This window comes from Pan paniscus, chromosome 12, assembly GCF_029289425.2.
Source record: "Pan paniscus chromosome 12, NHGRI_mPanPan1-v2.0_pri, whole genome shotgun sequence".
Lineage (NCBI taxonomy): Eukaryota > Metazoa > Chordata > Mammalia > Primates > Hominidae > Pan > Pan paniscus.
The window spans coordinates 6755627-6775133 of NC_073261.2; positions in this window are offsets into that span (position 1 = coordinate 6755627).

A 19507-nucleotide genomic window follows, 5' to 3' on the forward strand; every position below is an offset into this window, starting at 1 on the left:
ATAAACATGGAAATATCTCCAACGCTATCTGTATAAACATGGAAATAGCCACACAGCTATCTGTATAAACATGGAAATATCTACACCGCTATCTCTATAAACATGGAAATATCTCCACTGCTATGGTATAAACATGGAAATATCTCCACCGCTATATGAATAAACCTGGAAATATCTACACCACTATCTGTATAAACATGGAAATATCTACACCGCTATCTCTATAAACATGGAAATATCTCCACCGCTATCTGTATGAACATGGAAATACCTCCACCGCTATCTGTATAAACTTGGAAAGAGTGACACTGCTATCTGTATAAATATGGAAATAACTACACCGCTATCTCTATAAACATGGAAATGTCTACACCGCTATCTGTATATACATGGAAATATCTACATGGCTGTCTCTATAAACATGGAAATATCTTCACTGCCATCTGTATAAATATGGAATTAACTACACAGTCATCTGTATAAACCTGGAAATATCTACCCCGCTATCTGCATAAACATGGAAATATCTACTCCGCTATCTGTGTAAACATGGAAATAGCTACACCGCTTTCTGTACAAATATGGAAATATTTACACCGCTATCTATATAAACCTGGAAATGTCTACACCGCTATCTGTATAAACATGGAAATATCTACATGGCTATCACATTAAACATGGAAATATCTACACCACCATCTGTATAAACATGTAAATACCTACACAGTCATCTGTATAAACATGGAAATATCTAAACAACGATCTGTATAAACATGGAAATATCTACCCCGCTATCTGTATAAACATGGAAATATCTACTCCGCTATCAGTATAAACATGGAAATATCTCCACCGCTATCTGTGTAAACATGGAAATATCTCCAGTGCTATCTGTATAAACATGGAAATAGCCACACAGCTATCTGTATAAACATGGAAATATCTACACCGCCATGTCTATAAACATGATAATACCTCCACCGCTATCTGTATAAACGTGGAAATATCTCCACCGCTATCTGTATAAACATGGAAATAGTGACACCGCTATCTGTATATATATGGAAATAGTGACACCGCTAAATATATAAACATGGAAATGTCTACACCGCTATCTGTATAAACATGGAAATATCTCCACCGCTATCTGTATAAACATGGAAATATCTACACCATTATCTGTCTAAACATGGAAATATCTACACTGCCATCTGTTTAAATATGTAAATATCTACACAGCCATCTCTATAAACATGGAAATATCTCCACCGCTATCTGTATAAACATGGAAATAGCCACAAAGCTATCTGTATAAACATGGAAATATCTACACCGCTATCTCTATAAACATGGAAATATCTCCACCGCTATCTGTATAAACATGGAAATATCTCCACCGCTATCTGTATAAACATGGAAATATCTACACCGCCATCTGTATAAAAATGGAAATAACTACACAGTCATCTGTATAAATAAGCAAATATGTACACCGCTATCAGTATAAACAAGGAAATATCTGAACCGCCATCTGCATAAACATGGAAATATCTACTCCTACATCTGTATAAATATGGAAATATCTACACAGCCATCTCTATGAACATGGAAATAGCCACAACGCTATCTGTATAAACATTGAAATATCTCCACCGCTATCTGTGTAAACATGGAAATATCTCCAACGCTATCTGTATAAACAAGGAAATATCTACCACGCTATCTGTATAAACATGGAAATATCTACTCCACTATCTGTATAAACATGGAAATATCTCCACCGTTATCTGTGTAAACATGGAAATACCTCCAACGCTATCTGTATAAACATGGAAATTTCTCCACCGCTATCTCTATAAACATGGAAATATCTCCACTGCTATGTGTGTAAACATGGAAATATCTCCACCGCTATCTGAATAAACCTGGAAATATCTACACCACTATCTGTATATACATGGAAATATCTACACCGCTATCTCTATAAACATGGAAATATCTCCACCGCTATCTGTATGAACATGGAAATACCTCCACCGCTATCTGTATAAACTTGGAAAGAGTGACACTGCTATCTGTATAAATATGGAAATATCTACACCGCTATCTCTATAAACATGGAAATGTCTACACCGCTATCTGTATATACATGGAAATATCTACATGGCTGTCTCTATAAACATGGAAATATCTTCACAGCCATCTGTATAAATATGGAATTAACTACACAGTCATCTGTATAAACCTGGAAATATCTACCCCGCTATCTGCATAAACATGGAAATATCTACTCCGCTATCTGTGTAAACATGGAAATAGCTACACCGCTTTCTGTACAAATACGGAAATATTTTCACCGCTATCTCTATAAACCTGGACATGTCTACACCGCTATGTGTATAAACATGGAAATATCTACATGGCTATCACATTAAACATGGAAATATCTACACCACCATCTGTATAAACATGTAAATACCTACACAGTCATCTGTATAAACATGGAAATATCTAAACCACGATCTGTATAAACATGGAAATATCTACCCCGCTATCTGTATAAACATGGAAATATCTACTCCGCTATCAGTATAAACATGGAAATATCTCCACCGCTATCTGTGTAAACATGGAAATATCTCCAATGCTATCTGTATAAACATGGAAATAGCCACACAGCTATCTGTATAAACATGGAAATATCTACACCGCCATCTCTATAAACATGATAATACCTCCACTGCTATCTGTGTAAACGTGGAAATATCTCCACCGCTATCTGTATAAACATGGAAATAGTGACACCGCTATCTGTATATATATGGAAATAGTGACACCGCTATCTGTATAAACATGGAAATGTCTACACCGCTATCTGTATAAACATGGAAATATCTACATGGCTGTCTCTATAAACATGGAAATATCTCCACCGCTATCTGTATGAATATGGAAATATCTCCACCGCTATCTGTATAAACCTGGAAATATCTACACCACTATCTGTATAAACATGAAAATATCTACACTGCCATCTGTATAAACTTGTAAATATCTACACAGCCATCTCTATAAACATGGAAATATCTACACCGATATCTGTATAAACATGGAAATAGCCACACCGCTATCTGTATAAACATGGAAATATCTACACCGCCATCTGTAAAAACATGGAAATATCTACACAGTCATCTGTATAAACATGGAAATATCTACACCTCCTTCTGTATAAACATGGAAATACCTACACTGCCATCTGTATACACATGGAAATAACTACACAGCCATCCGTATAAACATGGAAATATCTACACAGCTATCTCTATAAACATGGAAATACCTACACCGCAATCTGTATAAGCATGGAAATATCCACACCATTATCTGTCTAAACATGGAAATATCTACACTGCCATCTGTATAAATAAGTAAATATCTACAGAGCCATCTCTATAAACATGGAAATATCCACACCGCTATCTGTGTAAACATGCAAATAGCCACACAGCTATCTGTATAAACATGGAAATATCTACACCGCTATCTCTATAAACATGGAAATATCTCCACCGCTTTCTCTATAAACATGGAAATATCTACACGGCTATCTGTATAAACATGGAAATATCTACACCGCTATCTGTATAAACATGGAAATAGTGACACCGCTATCTGTATAAATATGGAAATAACTACATGGCTATCTCTATAGACATGGAAACACCTACACCGCCATCTGTATAAACATGAAAATACCTACACAGTCATCTGTATAAACCTGGAATTATCTACACAACTATCTGTATAAAAATGAAAATATCTACACTGCCATCTGTATAAACATGTAAATATCTACACAGCCATCTCTATAAACATGGAAATATCTACACCGACATGTGTAAAAATATGAAAATATCTACACAGTCATCTGTATAAACATGGAAATATCTCCACCGCTATCTGTATAAACATGGAAATACCTACACTGACATCTGTATAAAAATGGAAATAACTACACAGTCATCAGTATAAATATGGAAATATGTACACCGCTATCTGTATAAACATGGAAATATCTGCACCGCCATCAGCATAAACATGGACATATCTACACCACCATGTGTATAAACATGGAACTATCTCCACCGCTATCTGTATAAACATGGAAATATCTCCACCTCTATCTGTATAAACATGGAAATAGTGACACCGCTATCTGTATAAATATGGAAATATCTACACCGCTATCTCAATAAACATGGAAATGTCTACACTGCTATCTGTATAAACATGGTAATATCTACATGGCTGTGTCTATAAACATGGAAATATCTTCACCGCCATCTGTATAAACATGGAAATAACTACACAGTCATCTGTATAAACCTGGAAATATCTACACCACTGTCGGTACAAACATGGAAATATCTACACTGCCATCTGTATAAACATGGAAATATCTACACAGCCATCTCTATAAACATGGAAATATCTACACTGCTATCTGTATAAACATGGAAATAGCCACACCGCTATCTGTATAAACATGGAAATATCTACACCGACATGTGTAAATATATGAAAATATCTACACAGTCATCTGTATAAACATGGAAATACGTCCACCACTATCTGTATAAACATGGAAATATCTACAGCGCCATCTGTATAAAAATGGAAATAACTACACAGTCATCTGTATAAATAAGCAAATATGTACACCGCTATCAGTATAAACAAGGAAATATCTGAACCGCCATCTGCAAAAACATCGAAATATCTACACCGACATCTGTATAAACATGGAAATATCTACACAGCCATCTCTATGAACATGGAAATAGCCCCAACGCTTTCTGTATAAACATGGAAATATCTCCACCGCTATCTGTGTAAACATGGATATATCTCCAACGCTATCTGTATAAACATGGAAATATCTACCCCGCTATCTATATAAACATGGAAATATCTACTCCACTATCTGTATAAACATGGAAATATCTCCACCGCTATCTGTGTAAACATGGAAATACCTCCAACGCTATCTGTATAAACATGGAAATGTCTCCAACGCTATCTGTATAAACATGGAAATAGCCACACAGCTATCTGTATAAACATGGAAATTTCTCCACCGCTATCTCTATAAACATGGAAATATCTCCACCGCCATCTGTATAAACATGGAAATATCTCCACCGCTATCTGTATAAACATGGAAATATCTCCAACGCTATCTGTATAAACATGGAAATAGCCACACAGCTATCTGTATAAACATGGAAATATCTACACCGCTATCTCTATAAACATGGAGATATCTCCACTGCTATGTGTATAAACATGGAAATATCTCCACCGCTATATGAATAAACCTGGAAATATCTACACCACTAACTGTATAAACATGGAAATATCTACACCGCTATCTCTATAAACATGGAAATATCTCCACCGCTATCTGTATGAACATGGAAATACCTCAACCGCTATCTGTATAAACTTGGAAAGAGTGACACTGCTATCTGTATAAATATGGAAATAACTACACCACTATCTCTATAAACATGGAAATGTCTACACCGCTATCTGTATATACATGGAAATATCTACATGGCTGTCTCTATAAACATGGAAATATCTTCACTGCCATCTGTATAAATATGGAATTAACTACACAGTCATCTGTATAAACCTGGAAATATCTACCCCGCTATCTGCATAAACATGGAAATATCTACTCCGCTATCTGTGTAAACATGGAAATAGCTACACCGCTTTCTGTACAAATATGGAAATATTTACACCGCTATCTATATAAACCTGGAAATGTCTACACCGCTATCTGTATAAACATGGAAATATCTACATGGCTATCACATTAAACATGGAAATATCTACACCACCATCTGTATAAACATGTAAATGCCTACACAGTCCTCTGTATAAACATGGAAATATCTAAACAACGATCTGTATAAACATGGAAATATCTACCCCGCTATCTGTATAAACATGGAAATATCTACTCCGCTATCAGTATAAACATGGAAATATCTCCACCGCTATCTGTGTAAACATGGAAATATCTCCAGTGCTATCTGTATAAACATGGAAATAGCCACACAGCTATCTGTATAAACATGGAAATATCTACACCGCCATGTCTATAAACATGATAATACCTCCACCGCTATCTGTATAAACGTGGAAATATCTCCACCGCTATCTGTATAAACATGGAAATAGTGACACCGCTATCTGTATATATATGGAAATAGTGACACCGCTAACTATATAAACATGGAAATGTCTACACCGCTATCTGTATAAACATGGAAATATCTACATGGCTGTCTCTATAAACATGGAAATATCTACACCGCTATCTTTATGCACATGGAAATATCTCCACCGCTATCTGTATAAACCTGGAAATATCTACACCAATATCTGTATAAACATGAAAATATCTACACTGCCATCTGTATAAATACGTAAATATCTACACAGCCATCTCTATAAACATGGAAATATCTACACCGCTATCTGTATAAACTTGGAAATAGCCACACCGCTATCTGTATAAACATGGAAATATCTACACCGCTATCTGTATAAACATGGAAATATCTCCACCGCTATCTGTATAAACATGGAAATATCTCCATCGCTATCTGTATAAACATGGAAGTATCTCCACCGCTATCAGTATAAACATGGAAATAGTGACACCGCTATCTGTATAAAAATGGAAATATCTACACCGCTATCTCTATAAACATGGAAATGTCTACACCGCTATCTGTATAAACATGGAAATATCTACACCGCTATCTGCATAAACATGGAAATATCTCCACCGCTATCTGTAAAAACATGGAAATATCTACACCGCTATCTGTATAAAAATGGAAATAACTACACAGTCATCTGTATAAAAATGGAAATATCTACAACACTGTCTGTACAAACATGGAAATAACTGCACTGCCATCTGTATAAACATGGAAATATCAACACAGCCATCTCTATAAACATGGAAATATCTACACTGCTGTCTGTATAAACATGGAAATAGCCACACCGCTATGTGTATAAACATGGAAATATCTACACCGACATGTGTAAAAATATGAAAATATCTACACAGTCATCTGTATAAACATGGAAATATCTCCACCGCTATCTGTATAAACATGGAAATACCTACACTGCCATCTGTATAAAAATGGAAATAACTACACAGTCATCAGTATAAATATGGAAATATGTACACCGCTATCTGTATAAACATGGAAATATCTGCACCGCCATCAGCATAAACATGGACATATCTACACCACCATGTGTATAAACATGGAACTATCTCCACCGCTATCTGTATAAACATGGAAATATCTCCACCTCTATCTGTATAAACATGGAAATAGTGACACCGCTATCTGTATAAATATGGAAATATCTACACCGCTATCTCAATAAACATGGAAATGTCTACACTGCTATCTGTATAAACATGGTAATATCTACATGGCTGTGTCTATAAACATGGAAATATCTTCACCGCCATCTGTATAAACATGGAAATAACTACACAGTCATCTGTATAAACCTGGAAATATCTACACCACTATCTGTATAAACATGAAAATATCTACACTGCCATCAGTATAAACGTGAAAATATCAACACAGCCATCTCTATAAACATGGAAATATCTACACCGCTATCTGTATAAACATGGAAATATCCACACCGCTATCTGTATAAACATGGAAATATCTACACCGCCATCTGTAAAAACATGGAAATATCTACACAGTCATGTGTATAAACATCGAAAAATCTATACCTCCATCTGTATAAACATGGAAATATCTACACTGCCATCTGTATACACATGGAAATATCTACGCGGCCATCTGTATAAACATGGAAATATCTACACCGCTATCTCTATAAACATGGAAATACCTACACCGCAATCTGTATAAACATGGAAATATCTACACCATTATCTGTCTAAACATGGAAATATCTACACTGCCATCTGTATAAATATGTAAATATCTACACTGCCGTCTCTATAAACATGGAAATATCTCCACCGCTATCTGTATAAACATGGCAATATCTAAACCGCCATCTGTATAAAAATGGAAATAACTGCACAGTCATCTGTATAAATAAGGAAATATGTACACCGCTATCTGTATAAACATGGAAATATCTGCACCACCATATGCATAAACATGGAAATATCTACACCGCCATCTTTATAAACATGGAAATATCTCCAACGCTATCTGTATAAACATGGAAATAGCTACACAGCTATCTGTATAAACATGGAAATATCTCCACCGCTATCTGCATAAACTTGGAAATAGTGACACCGCTATCTGTATAAATATGGAAATATATACACCGCTATCTCTATAAACATGGAAATGTCTACACCGCTATCTGTATGAACATGGAAATATCTACATGACTGTCTCTATAAACATGGAAATATCGTCACCGCCATCTGTATAAACATGGAAATAACTACACAGTCATCTGTATAAACCTGGAAATATCTACACCACTATCTGTATAAACATGAAAATATCTACACTGCCATCTGTATAAACATGTAAATATCTACACAGCGATCTCTACAAACATGGAAATACCAACACCGCTATCTGTATAAACATGGAAATAGCCACACCACTATCTGTATAAACATGGAAATATCTTCACCGCCATCTGTAAAAACATGGAAATATCTATACAGTCATCTGTATAAAAATGAAAATATTTACACCTCCATCTTTATAAACATGGAAATATCTACACTGCCATCTGTATACACATGGAAATATCTACACCACCATCTGTATAAACATGGAAATATCTACACCACTATCTCTATAAACATGGAAATATCTCCACCGCTATCTGTATAAACATGGAAATATCTCCACCTCTATCTGTATAAACATGGAAATATCTACACCATTATCTGTCTAAACATGGAAATATCTACACTGCCATCTGTTTAAATATGTAAATATCTACACAGCCATCTCTATAAACATGGAAATATCTCCACCGCTATCTGTATAAACATGGAAATAGCCACAAAGCTATCTGTATAAACATGGAAATATCTACACCGCTATCTCTATAAACATGGAAATATCTCCACCGCTATCTGTATAAACATGGAAATATCTCCACCGCTATCTGTATAAACATGGAAATATCTACACCGCCATCTGTATAAAAATGGAAATAACTACACAGTCATCTGTATAAATAAGCAAATATGTACACCGCTATCAGTATAAACAAGGAAATATCTGAACCGCCATCTGCATAAACATGGAAATATCTACTCCTACATCTGTATAAATATGGAAATATCTACACAGCCATCTCTATGAACATGGAAATAGCCACAACGCTATCTGTATAAACATTGAAATATCTCCACCGCTATCTGTGTAAACATGGAAATATCTCCAACGCTATCTGTATAAACAAGGAAATATCTACCACGCTATCTGTATAAACATGGAAATATCTACTCCACTATCTGTATAAACATGGAAATATCTCCACCGTTATCTGTGTAAACATGGAAATACCTCCAACGCTATCTGTATAAACATGGAAATTTCTCCACCGCTATCTCTATAAACATGGAAATATCTCCACTGCTATGTGTGTAAACATGGAAATATCTCCACCGCTATCTGAATAAACCTGGAAATATCTACACCACTATCTGTATATACATGGAAATATCTACACCGCTATCTCTATAAACATGGAAATATCTCCACCGCTATCTGTATGAACATGGAAATACCTCCACCGCTATCTGTATAAACTTGGAAAGAGTGACACTGCTATCTGTATAAATATGGAAATATCTACACCGCTATCTCTATAAACATGGAAATGTCTACACCGCTATCTGTATATACATGGAAATATCTACATGGCTGTCTCTATAAACATGGAAATATCTTCACAGCCATCTGTATAAATATGGAATTAACTACACAGTCATCTGTATAAACCTGGAAATATCTACCCCGCTATCTGCATAAACATGGAAATATCTACTCCGCTATCTGTGTAAACATGGAAATAGCTACACCGCTTTCTGTACAAATACGGAAATATTTTCACCGCTATCTCTATAAACCTGGACATGTCTACACCGCTATGTGTATAAACATGGAAATATCTACATGGCTATCACATTAAACATGGAAATATCTACACCACCATCTGTATAAACATGTAAATACCTACACAGTCATCTGTATAAACATGGAAATATCTAAACCACGATCTGTATAAACATGGAAATATCTACCCCGCTATCTGTATAAACATGGAAATATCTACTCCGCTATCAGTATAAACATGGAAATATCTCCACCGCTATCTGTGTAAACATGGAAATATCTCCAATGCTATCTGTATAAACATGGAAATAGCCACACAGCTATCTGTATAAACATGGAAATATCTACACCGCCATCTCTATAAACATGATAATACCTCCACTGCTATCTGTGTAAACGTGGAAATATCTCCACCGCTATCTGTAAAAACATGGAAATATCTACACCGCTATCTGTATAAAAATGGAAATAACTACACAGTCATCTGTATAAAAATGGAAATATCTACAACACTGTCTGTACAAACATGGAAATAACTGCACTGCCATCTGTATAAACATGGAAATATCAACACAGCCATCTCTATAAACATGGAAATATCTACACTGCTGTCTGTATAAACATGGAAATAGCCACACCGCTATGTGTATAAACATGGAAATATCTACACCGACATGTGTAAAAATATGAAAATATCTACACAGTCATCTGTATAAACATGGAAATATCTCCACCGCTATCTGTATAAACATGGAAATACCTACACTGCCATCTGTATAAAAATGGAAATAACTACACAGTCATCAGTATAAATATGGAAATATGTACACCGCTATCTGTATAAACATGGAAATATCTGCACCGCCATCAGCATAAACATGGACATATCTACACCACCATGTGTATAAACATGGAACTATCTCCACCGCTATCTGTATAAACATGGAAATATCTCCACCTCTATCTGTATAAACATGGAAATAGTGACACCGCTATCTGTATAAATATGGAAATATCTACACCGCTATCTCAATAAACATGGAAATGTCTACACTGCTATCTGTATAAACATGGTAATATCTACATGGCTGTGTCTATAAACATGGAAATATCTTCACCGCCATCTGTATAAACATGGAAATAACTACACAGTCATCTGTATAAACCTGGAAATATCTACACCACTATCTGTATAAACATGAAAATATCTACACTGCCATCAGTATAAACGTGAAAATATCAACACAGCCATCTCTATAAACATGGAAATATCTACACCGCTATCTGTATAAACATGGAAATATCCACACCGCTATCTGTATAAACATGGAAATATCTACACCGCCATCTGTAAAAACATGGAAATATCTACACAGTCATCTGTATAAACATCGAAAAATCTATACCTCCATCTGTATAAACATGGAAATATCTACACTGCCATCTGTATACACATGGAAATATCTACGCGGCCATCTGTATAAACATGGAAATATCTACACCGCTATCTCTATAAACATGGAAATACCTACACCGCAATCTGTATAAACATGGAAATATCTACACCATTATCTGTCTAAACATGGAAATATCTACACTGCCATCTGTATAAATATGTAAATATCTACACTGCCGTCTCTATAAACATGGAAATATCTCCACCGCTATCTGTATAAACATGGCAATATCTAAACCGCCATCTGTATAAAAATGGAAATAACTGCACAGTCATCTGTATAAATAAGGAAATATGTACACCGCTATCTGTATAAACATGGAAATATCTGCACCACCATATGCATAAACATGGAAATATCTACACCGCCATCTTTATAAACATGGAAATATCTCCAACGCTATCTGTATAAACATGGAAATAGCTACACAGCTATCTGTATAAACATGGAAATATCTCCACCGCTATCTGCATAAACTTGGAAATAGTGACACCGCTATCTGTATAAATATGGAAATATATACACCGCTATCTCTATAAACATGGAAATGTCTACACCGCTATCTGTATGAACATGGAAATATCTACATGACTGTCTCTATAAACATGGAAATATCGTCACCGCCATCTGTATAAACATGGAAATAACTACACAGTCATCTGTATAAACCTGGAAATATCTACACCACTATCTGTATAAACATGAAAATATCTACACTGCCATCTGTATAAACATGTAAATATCTACACAGCGATCTCTACAAACATGGAAATACCAACACCGCTATCTGTATAAACATGGAAATAGCCACACCACTATCTGTATAAACATGGAAATATCTTCACCGCCATCTGTAAAAACATGGAAATATCTATACAGTCATCTGTATAAAAATGAAAATATTTACACCTCCATCTTTATAAACATGGAAATATCTACACTGCCATCTGTATACACATGGAAATATCTACACCGCCATCTGTATAAACATGGAAATATCTACACCACTATCTCTATAAACATGGAAATATCTCCACCGCTATCTGTATAAACATGGAAATATCTCCACCGCTATCTGTATAAACATGGAAATATCTACACCATTATCTGTCTAAACATGGAAATATCTACACTGCCATCTGTTTAAATATGTAAATATCTACACAGCCATCTCTATAAACATGGAAATATCTCCACCGCTATCTGTATAAACATGGAAATAGCCACAAAGCTATCTGTATAAACATGGAAATATCTACACCGCTATCTCTATAAACATGGAAATATCTCCACCGCTATCTGTATAAACATGGAAATATCTCCACCGCTATCTGTATAAACATGGAAATATCTACACCGCCATCTGTATAAAAATGGAAATAACTACACAGTCATCTGTATAAATAAGCAAATATGTACACCGCTATCAGTATAAACAAGGAAATATCTGAACCGCCATCTGCATAAACATGGAAATATCTACTCCTACATCTGTATAAATATGGAAATATCTACACAGCCATCTCTATGAACATGGAAATAGCCACAACGCTATCTGTATAAACATTGAAATATCTCCACCGCTATCTGTGTAAACATGGAAATATCTCCAACGCTATCTGTATAAACAAGGAAATATCTACCACGCTATCTGTATAAACATGGAAATATCTACTCCACTATCTGTATAAACATGGAAATATCTCCACCGTTATCTGTGTAAACATGGAAATACCTCCAACGCTATCTGTATAAACATGGAAATTTCTCCACCGCTATCTCTATAAACATGGAAATATCTCCACTGCTATGTGTGTAAACATGGAAATATCTCCACCGCTATCTGAATAAACCTGGAAATATCTACACCACTATCTGTATATACATGGAAATATCTACACCGCTATCTCTATAAACATGGAAATATCTCCACCGCTATCTGTATGAACATGGAAATACCTCCACCGCTATCTGTATAAACTTGGAAAGAGTGACACTGCTATCTGTATAAATATGGAAATATCTACACCGCTATCTCTATAAACATGGAAATGTCTACACCGCTATCTGTATATACATGGAAATATCTACATGGCTGTCTCTATAAACATGGAAATATCTTCACAGCCATCTGTATAAATATGGAATTAACTACACAGTCATCTGTATAAACCTGGAAATATCTACCCCGCTATCTGCATAAACATGGAAATATCTACTCCGCTATCTGTGTAAACATGGAAATAGCTACACCGCTTTCTGTACAAATACGGAAATATTTTCACCGCTATCTCTATAAACCTGGACATGTCTACACCGCTATGTGTATAAACATGGAAATATCTACATGGCTATCACATTAAACATGGAAATATCTACACCACCATCTGTATAAACATGTAAATACCTACACAGTCATCTGTATAAACATGGAAATATCTAAACCACGATCTGTATAAACATGGAAATATCTACCCCGCTATCTGTATAAACATGGAAATATCTACTCCGCTATCAGTATAAACATGGAAATATCTCCACCGCTATCTGTGTAAACATGGAAATATCTCCAATGCTATCTGTATAAACATGGAAATAGCCACACAGCTATCTGTATAAACATGGAAATATCTACACCGCCATCTCTATAAACATGATAATACCTCCACTGCTATCTGTGTAAACGTGGAAATATCTCCACCGCTATCTGTATAAACATGGAAATAGTGACACCGCTATCTGTATATATATGGAAATAGTGACACCGCTATCTGTATAAACATGGAAATGTCTACACCGCTATCTGTATAAACATGGAAATATCTACATGGCTGTCTCTATAAACATGGAAATATCTCCACCGCTATCTGTATGAATATGGAAATATCTCCACCGCTATCTGTATAAACCTGGAAATATCTACACCACTATCTGTATAAACATGAAAATATCTACACTGCCATCTGTATAAACTTGTAAATATCTACACAGCCATCTCTATAAACATGGAAATATCTACACCGATATCTGTATAAACATGGAAATAGCCACACCGCTATCTGTATAAACATGGAAATATCTACACCGCCATCTGTAAAAACATGGAAATATCTACACAGTCATCTGTATAAACATGGAAATATCTACACCTCCTTCTGTATAAACATGGAAATACCTACACTGCCATCTGTATACACATGGAAATAACTACACAGCCATCCGTATAAACATGGAAATATCTACACAGCTATCTCTATAAACATGGAAATACCTACACCGCAATCTGTATAAGCATGGAAATATCCACACCATTATCTGTCTAAACATGGAAATATCTACACTGCCATCTGTATAAATAAGTAAATATCTACAGAGCCATCTCTATAAACATGGAAATATCCACACCGCTATCTGTGTAAACATGCAAATAGCCACACAGCTATCTGTATAAACATGGAAATATCTACACCGCTATCTCTATAAACATGGAAATATCTCCACCGCTTTCTCCATAAACATGGAAATATCTACACGGCTATCTGTATAAACATGGAAATATCTACACCGCTATCTGTATAAACATGGAAATAGTGACACCGCTATCTGTATAAATATGGAAATAACTACATGGCTATCTCTATAGACATGGAAACACCTACACCGCCATCTGTATAAACATGAAAATACCTACACAGTCATCTGTATAAACCTGGAATTATCTACACAACTATCTGTATAAAAATGAAAATATCTACACTGCCATCTGTATAAACATGTAAATATCTACACAGCCATCTCTATAAACATGGAAATATCTACACCGACATGTGTAAAAATATGAAAATATCTACACAGTCATCTGTATAAACATGGAAATATCTCCACCGTTATCTGTATAAACCTGGAAATATCTAAACCGCCATCTGTATTAAAATAGAAATAACTACACAGTCATCTGTATAAATAAGGAAATATCTACACCGCTATGTGTATAAAGATGGAAATATCTGCACCGCCATCTGCATAAACATGGAAATATCTACACCGCCATATTTATAAACATGGAAATATCTCCTACGCTATCTGTATAAACATGGAAATAGCTACACAGCTATCTGTATAAACATGGAAATATCTACACCGCCATCAGCATAAACATGGAAATACCTACACAGTCATCTGTATAAACCTGGAAATATCTACACCACTGTATGTACAAACATGGAAATATCTACACTGCCATCTGTATAAACATGGAAATATCTACACAGCCATCTCTATGAACATGGAAATAGCCACACCGCTATCTGTATAAACATGGAAATATCTCCACCGCTATCTGTGTAAACATGGAAATATCTCCAACGCTATCTGTATAAACATGGAAATATATTCCCCACTATCTGTATAAACAAGAAAAATATCTACTCCGCTATCTGTATAAACATGGAATTATCTCCACCGCTATCTGTGTAAACATGGAAATATCTCCAACGCTATCTGTATAAACATGGAAATAGCCACACAGCTATCTGTATAAACATGGAAATATCTACACCGCTATCTCTATAAACATGGAAATATCTCCACCGCTATCTGTATGAACATGGAAATATCTCCACCGCTATCTGTATAAACATGGAAATATCTAAACCGCCATCTGTATTAAAATAGAAATAACTACACAGTCATCTGTATAAATAAGGAAATATGTACACCGCTATGTGTATAAAGATGGAAATATCTGCACCGCCATCTGCATAAACATGGAAATATCTGCACCGCCATATTTATAAACATGGAAATAGCCACACAGCTATCTGTATAAACATGGAAATATCTACACCGCTATCTCTATAATCATGGAAATATCTCCACCGCTATCTGTATAAACATGGAAATATCTCCACCACTATTTGTGAAAATATGGAAATAGTGACACCGCTATCTGTATAAATATGGAAATATCTACACCGCTATCTGTATAAACATGGAAATAGTGACACTGCTATCTGTATAAATATGGAAATATCTACACCGCTATCTCCATAAACATGGAAATGTCTACACCGCTATCTGTACAATCATGGAAATATCTACATGGCAATCTCTATATACATGGAAATATCTACACCGCCATCAGTATAAACATGGAAATACCTACACAGTCATCTGTATAAACCTCGAAATATCTACACAACTATCTGTATAAACATGGAAATAACTACACTGCCATCTGTATAAACGTGTAAATATCTACACAGCCATCTCTATAAAAATGGAAATATCTACAACGCTATCTGTATAAACATGGAAATAGCCACACCGCTATCTGTATAAACATGGAAATGTCTACACCGCCATCAGTATAAACATGGAAATAACTACACAGTCATCTGTATAAACATGGAAATATCTACACCACTGTCGGTACAAACATGGAAATATCTACACTGCCATCTGTATAAACATGGAAATATCTACACAGCAATCTCTATAAACATGGAATTATCTACACTGCTATCTGTATAAACATGGAAATAGCCACACCGCTATCTGTATAAACATGGAAATATCTACACCGACATGTGTAAATATATGAAAATATCTACACAGTCATCTGTATAAACATGGAAATACGTCCACCGCTATCTGTATAAACATGGAAATATCTACAGCGCCATCTGTATAAAAATGGAAATACCTACACAGTCATCTGTATAAATAAGCAAATATGTACACCGCTATCAGTATAAACAAGGAAATATCTGAACCGCCATCTGCAAAAACATGGAAATATCTACACCGACATCTGTATAAACATGGAAATATCTACACAGCCATTTCTATGAACATGGAAATAGCCCCAACGCTTTCTGTATAAACATGGAAATATCTCCACCGCTATCTGTGTAAACATGGATATATCTCCAACGCTATCTGTATAAACATGGAAATATCTACCCCGCTATCTATATAAACATGGAAATATCTACTCCACTATCTGTATAAACATGGAAATATCTCCACCGCTATCTGTGTAAACATGGAAATACCTCCAACGCTATCTGTATAAACATGGAAATGTCTCCAACGCTATCTGTATAAACATGGAAATAGCCACACAGCTATCTGTATAAACATGGAAATTTCTCCACCGCTATCTCTATAAACATGGAAATATCTCCACCGCCATCTGTATAAACATGGAAATATCTCCACCGCTATCTGTATAAACATGGAAATATCTCCAACGCTATCTGTATAAACATGGAAATAGCCACACAGCTATCTGTATAAACATGGAAATATCTACACCGCTATCTCTATAAACATGGAAATATCTCCACTGCTATGTGTATAAACATGGAAATATCTCCACCGCTATATGAATAAACCTGGAAATATCTACACCACTATCTGTATAAACATGGAAATATCTACACCGCTATCTCTATAAACATGGAAATATCTCCACCGCTATCTGTATGAACATGGAAATACCTCCACCGCTATCTGTATAAACTTGGAAAGAGTGACACTGCTATCTGTATAAATTTGGAAATAACTACACCGCTATCTCTATAAACATGGAAATGTCTACACCGCTATCTGTATATACATGGAAATATCTACATGGCTGTCTCTATAAACATGGAAATATCTTCACTGCCATCTGTATAAATATGGAATTAACTACACAGTCATCTGTATAAACCTGGAAATATCTACCCCGCTATCTGCATAAACATGGAAATATCTACTCCGCTATCTGTGTAAACATGGAAATAGCTACACCGCTTTCTGTACAAATATGGAAATATTTACACCGCTATCTATATAAACCTGGAAATGTCTACACCACTATCTGTATAAACATGGAAATATCTACATGGCTATCACATTAAACATGGAAATATCTACACCACCATCTGTATAAACATGTAAATACCTACACAGTCATCTGTATAAACATGGAAATATCTAAACAACGATCTGTATAAACATGGAAATATCTACCCCGCTATCTGTATAAACATGGAAATATCTACTCCGCTATCAGTATAAACATGGAAATATCTCCACCGCTATCTGTGTAAACATGGAAATATCTCCAATGCTATCTGTATAAACATGGAAATAGCCACAAAGCTATCTGTATAAACATGGAAATATCTACACCGCCATGTCTATAAACATGATAATACCTCCACCGCTATCTGTATAAACGTGGAAATATCTCCACCGCTATCTGTATAAACATGGAAATAGTGACACCGCTATCTGTATATATATGGAAATAGTGACACCGCTAACTATATAAACATGGAAATGTCTACACCGCTATCTGTATAAACATGGAAATATCTACATGGCTGTCTCTATAAACATGGAAATATCTCCACCGCTATCTTTATGCACATGGAAATATCTCCACCGCTATCTGTATAAACCTGGAAATATCTACACCAATATCTGTATAAACATGAAAATATCTACACTGCCATCTGTATAAATACGTAAATATCTACACAGCCATCTCTATAAACATGGAAATATCTACACCGCTATCTGTATAAACTTGGAAATAGCCACACCGCTATCTGTATAAACATGGAAATATCTACACCGCTATCTGTATAAACATGGAAATATCTCCACCGCTATCTGTATAAACATGGAAATATCTCCATCGCTATCTGTATAAACATGGAAGTATCTCCACCGCTATCAGTATAAACATGGAAATAGTGACACCGCTATCTGTATAAAAATGGAAATATCTACACCGCTATCTCTATAAACATGGAAATGTCTACACCGCTATCTGTATAAACATGGAAATATCTA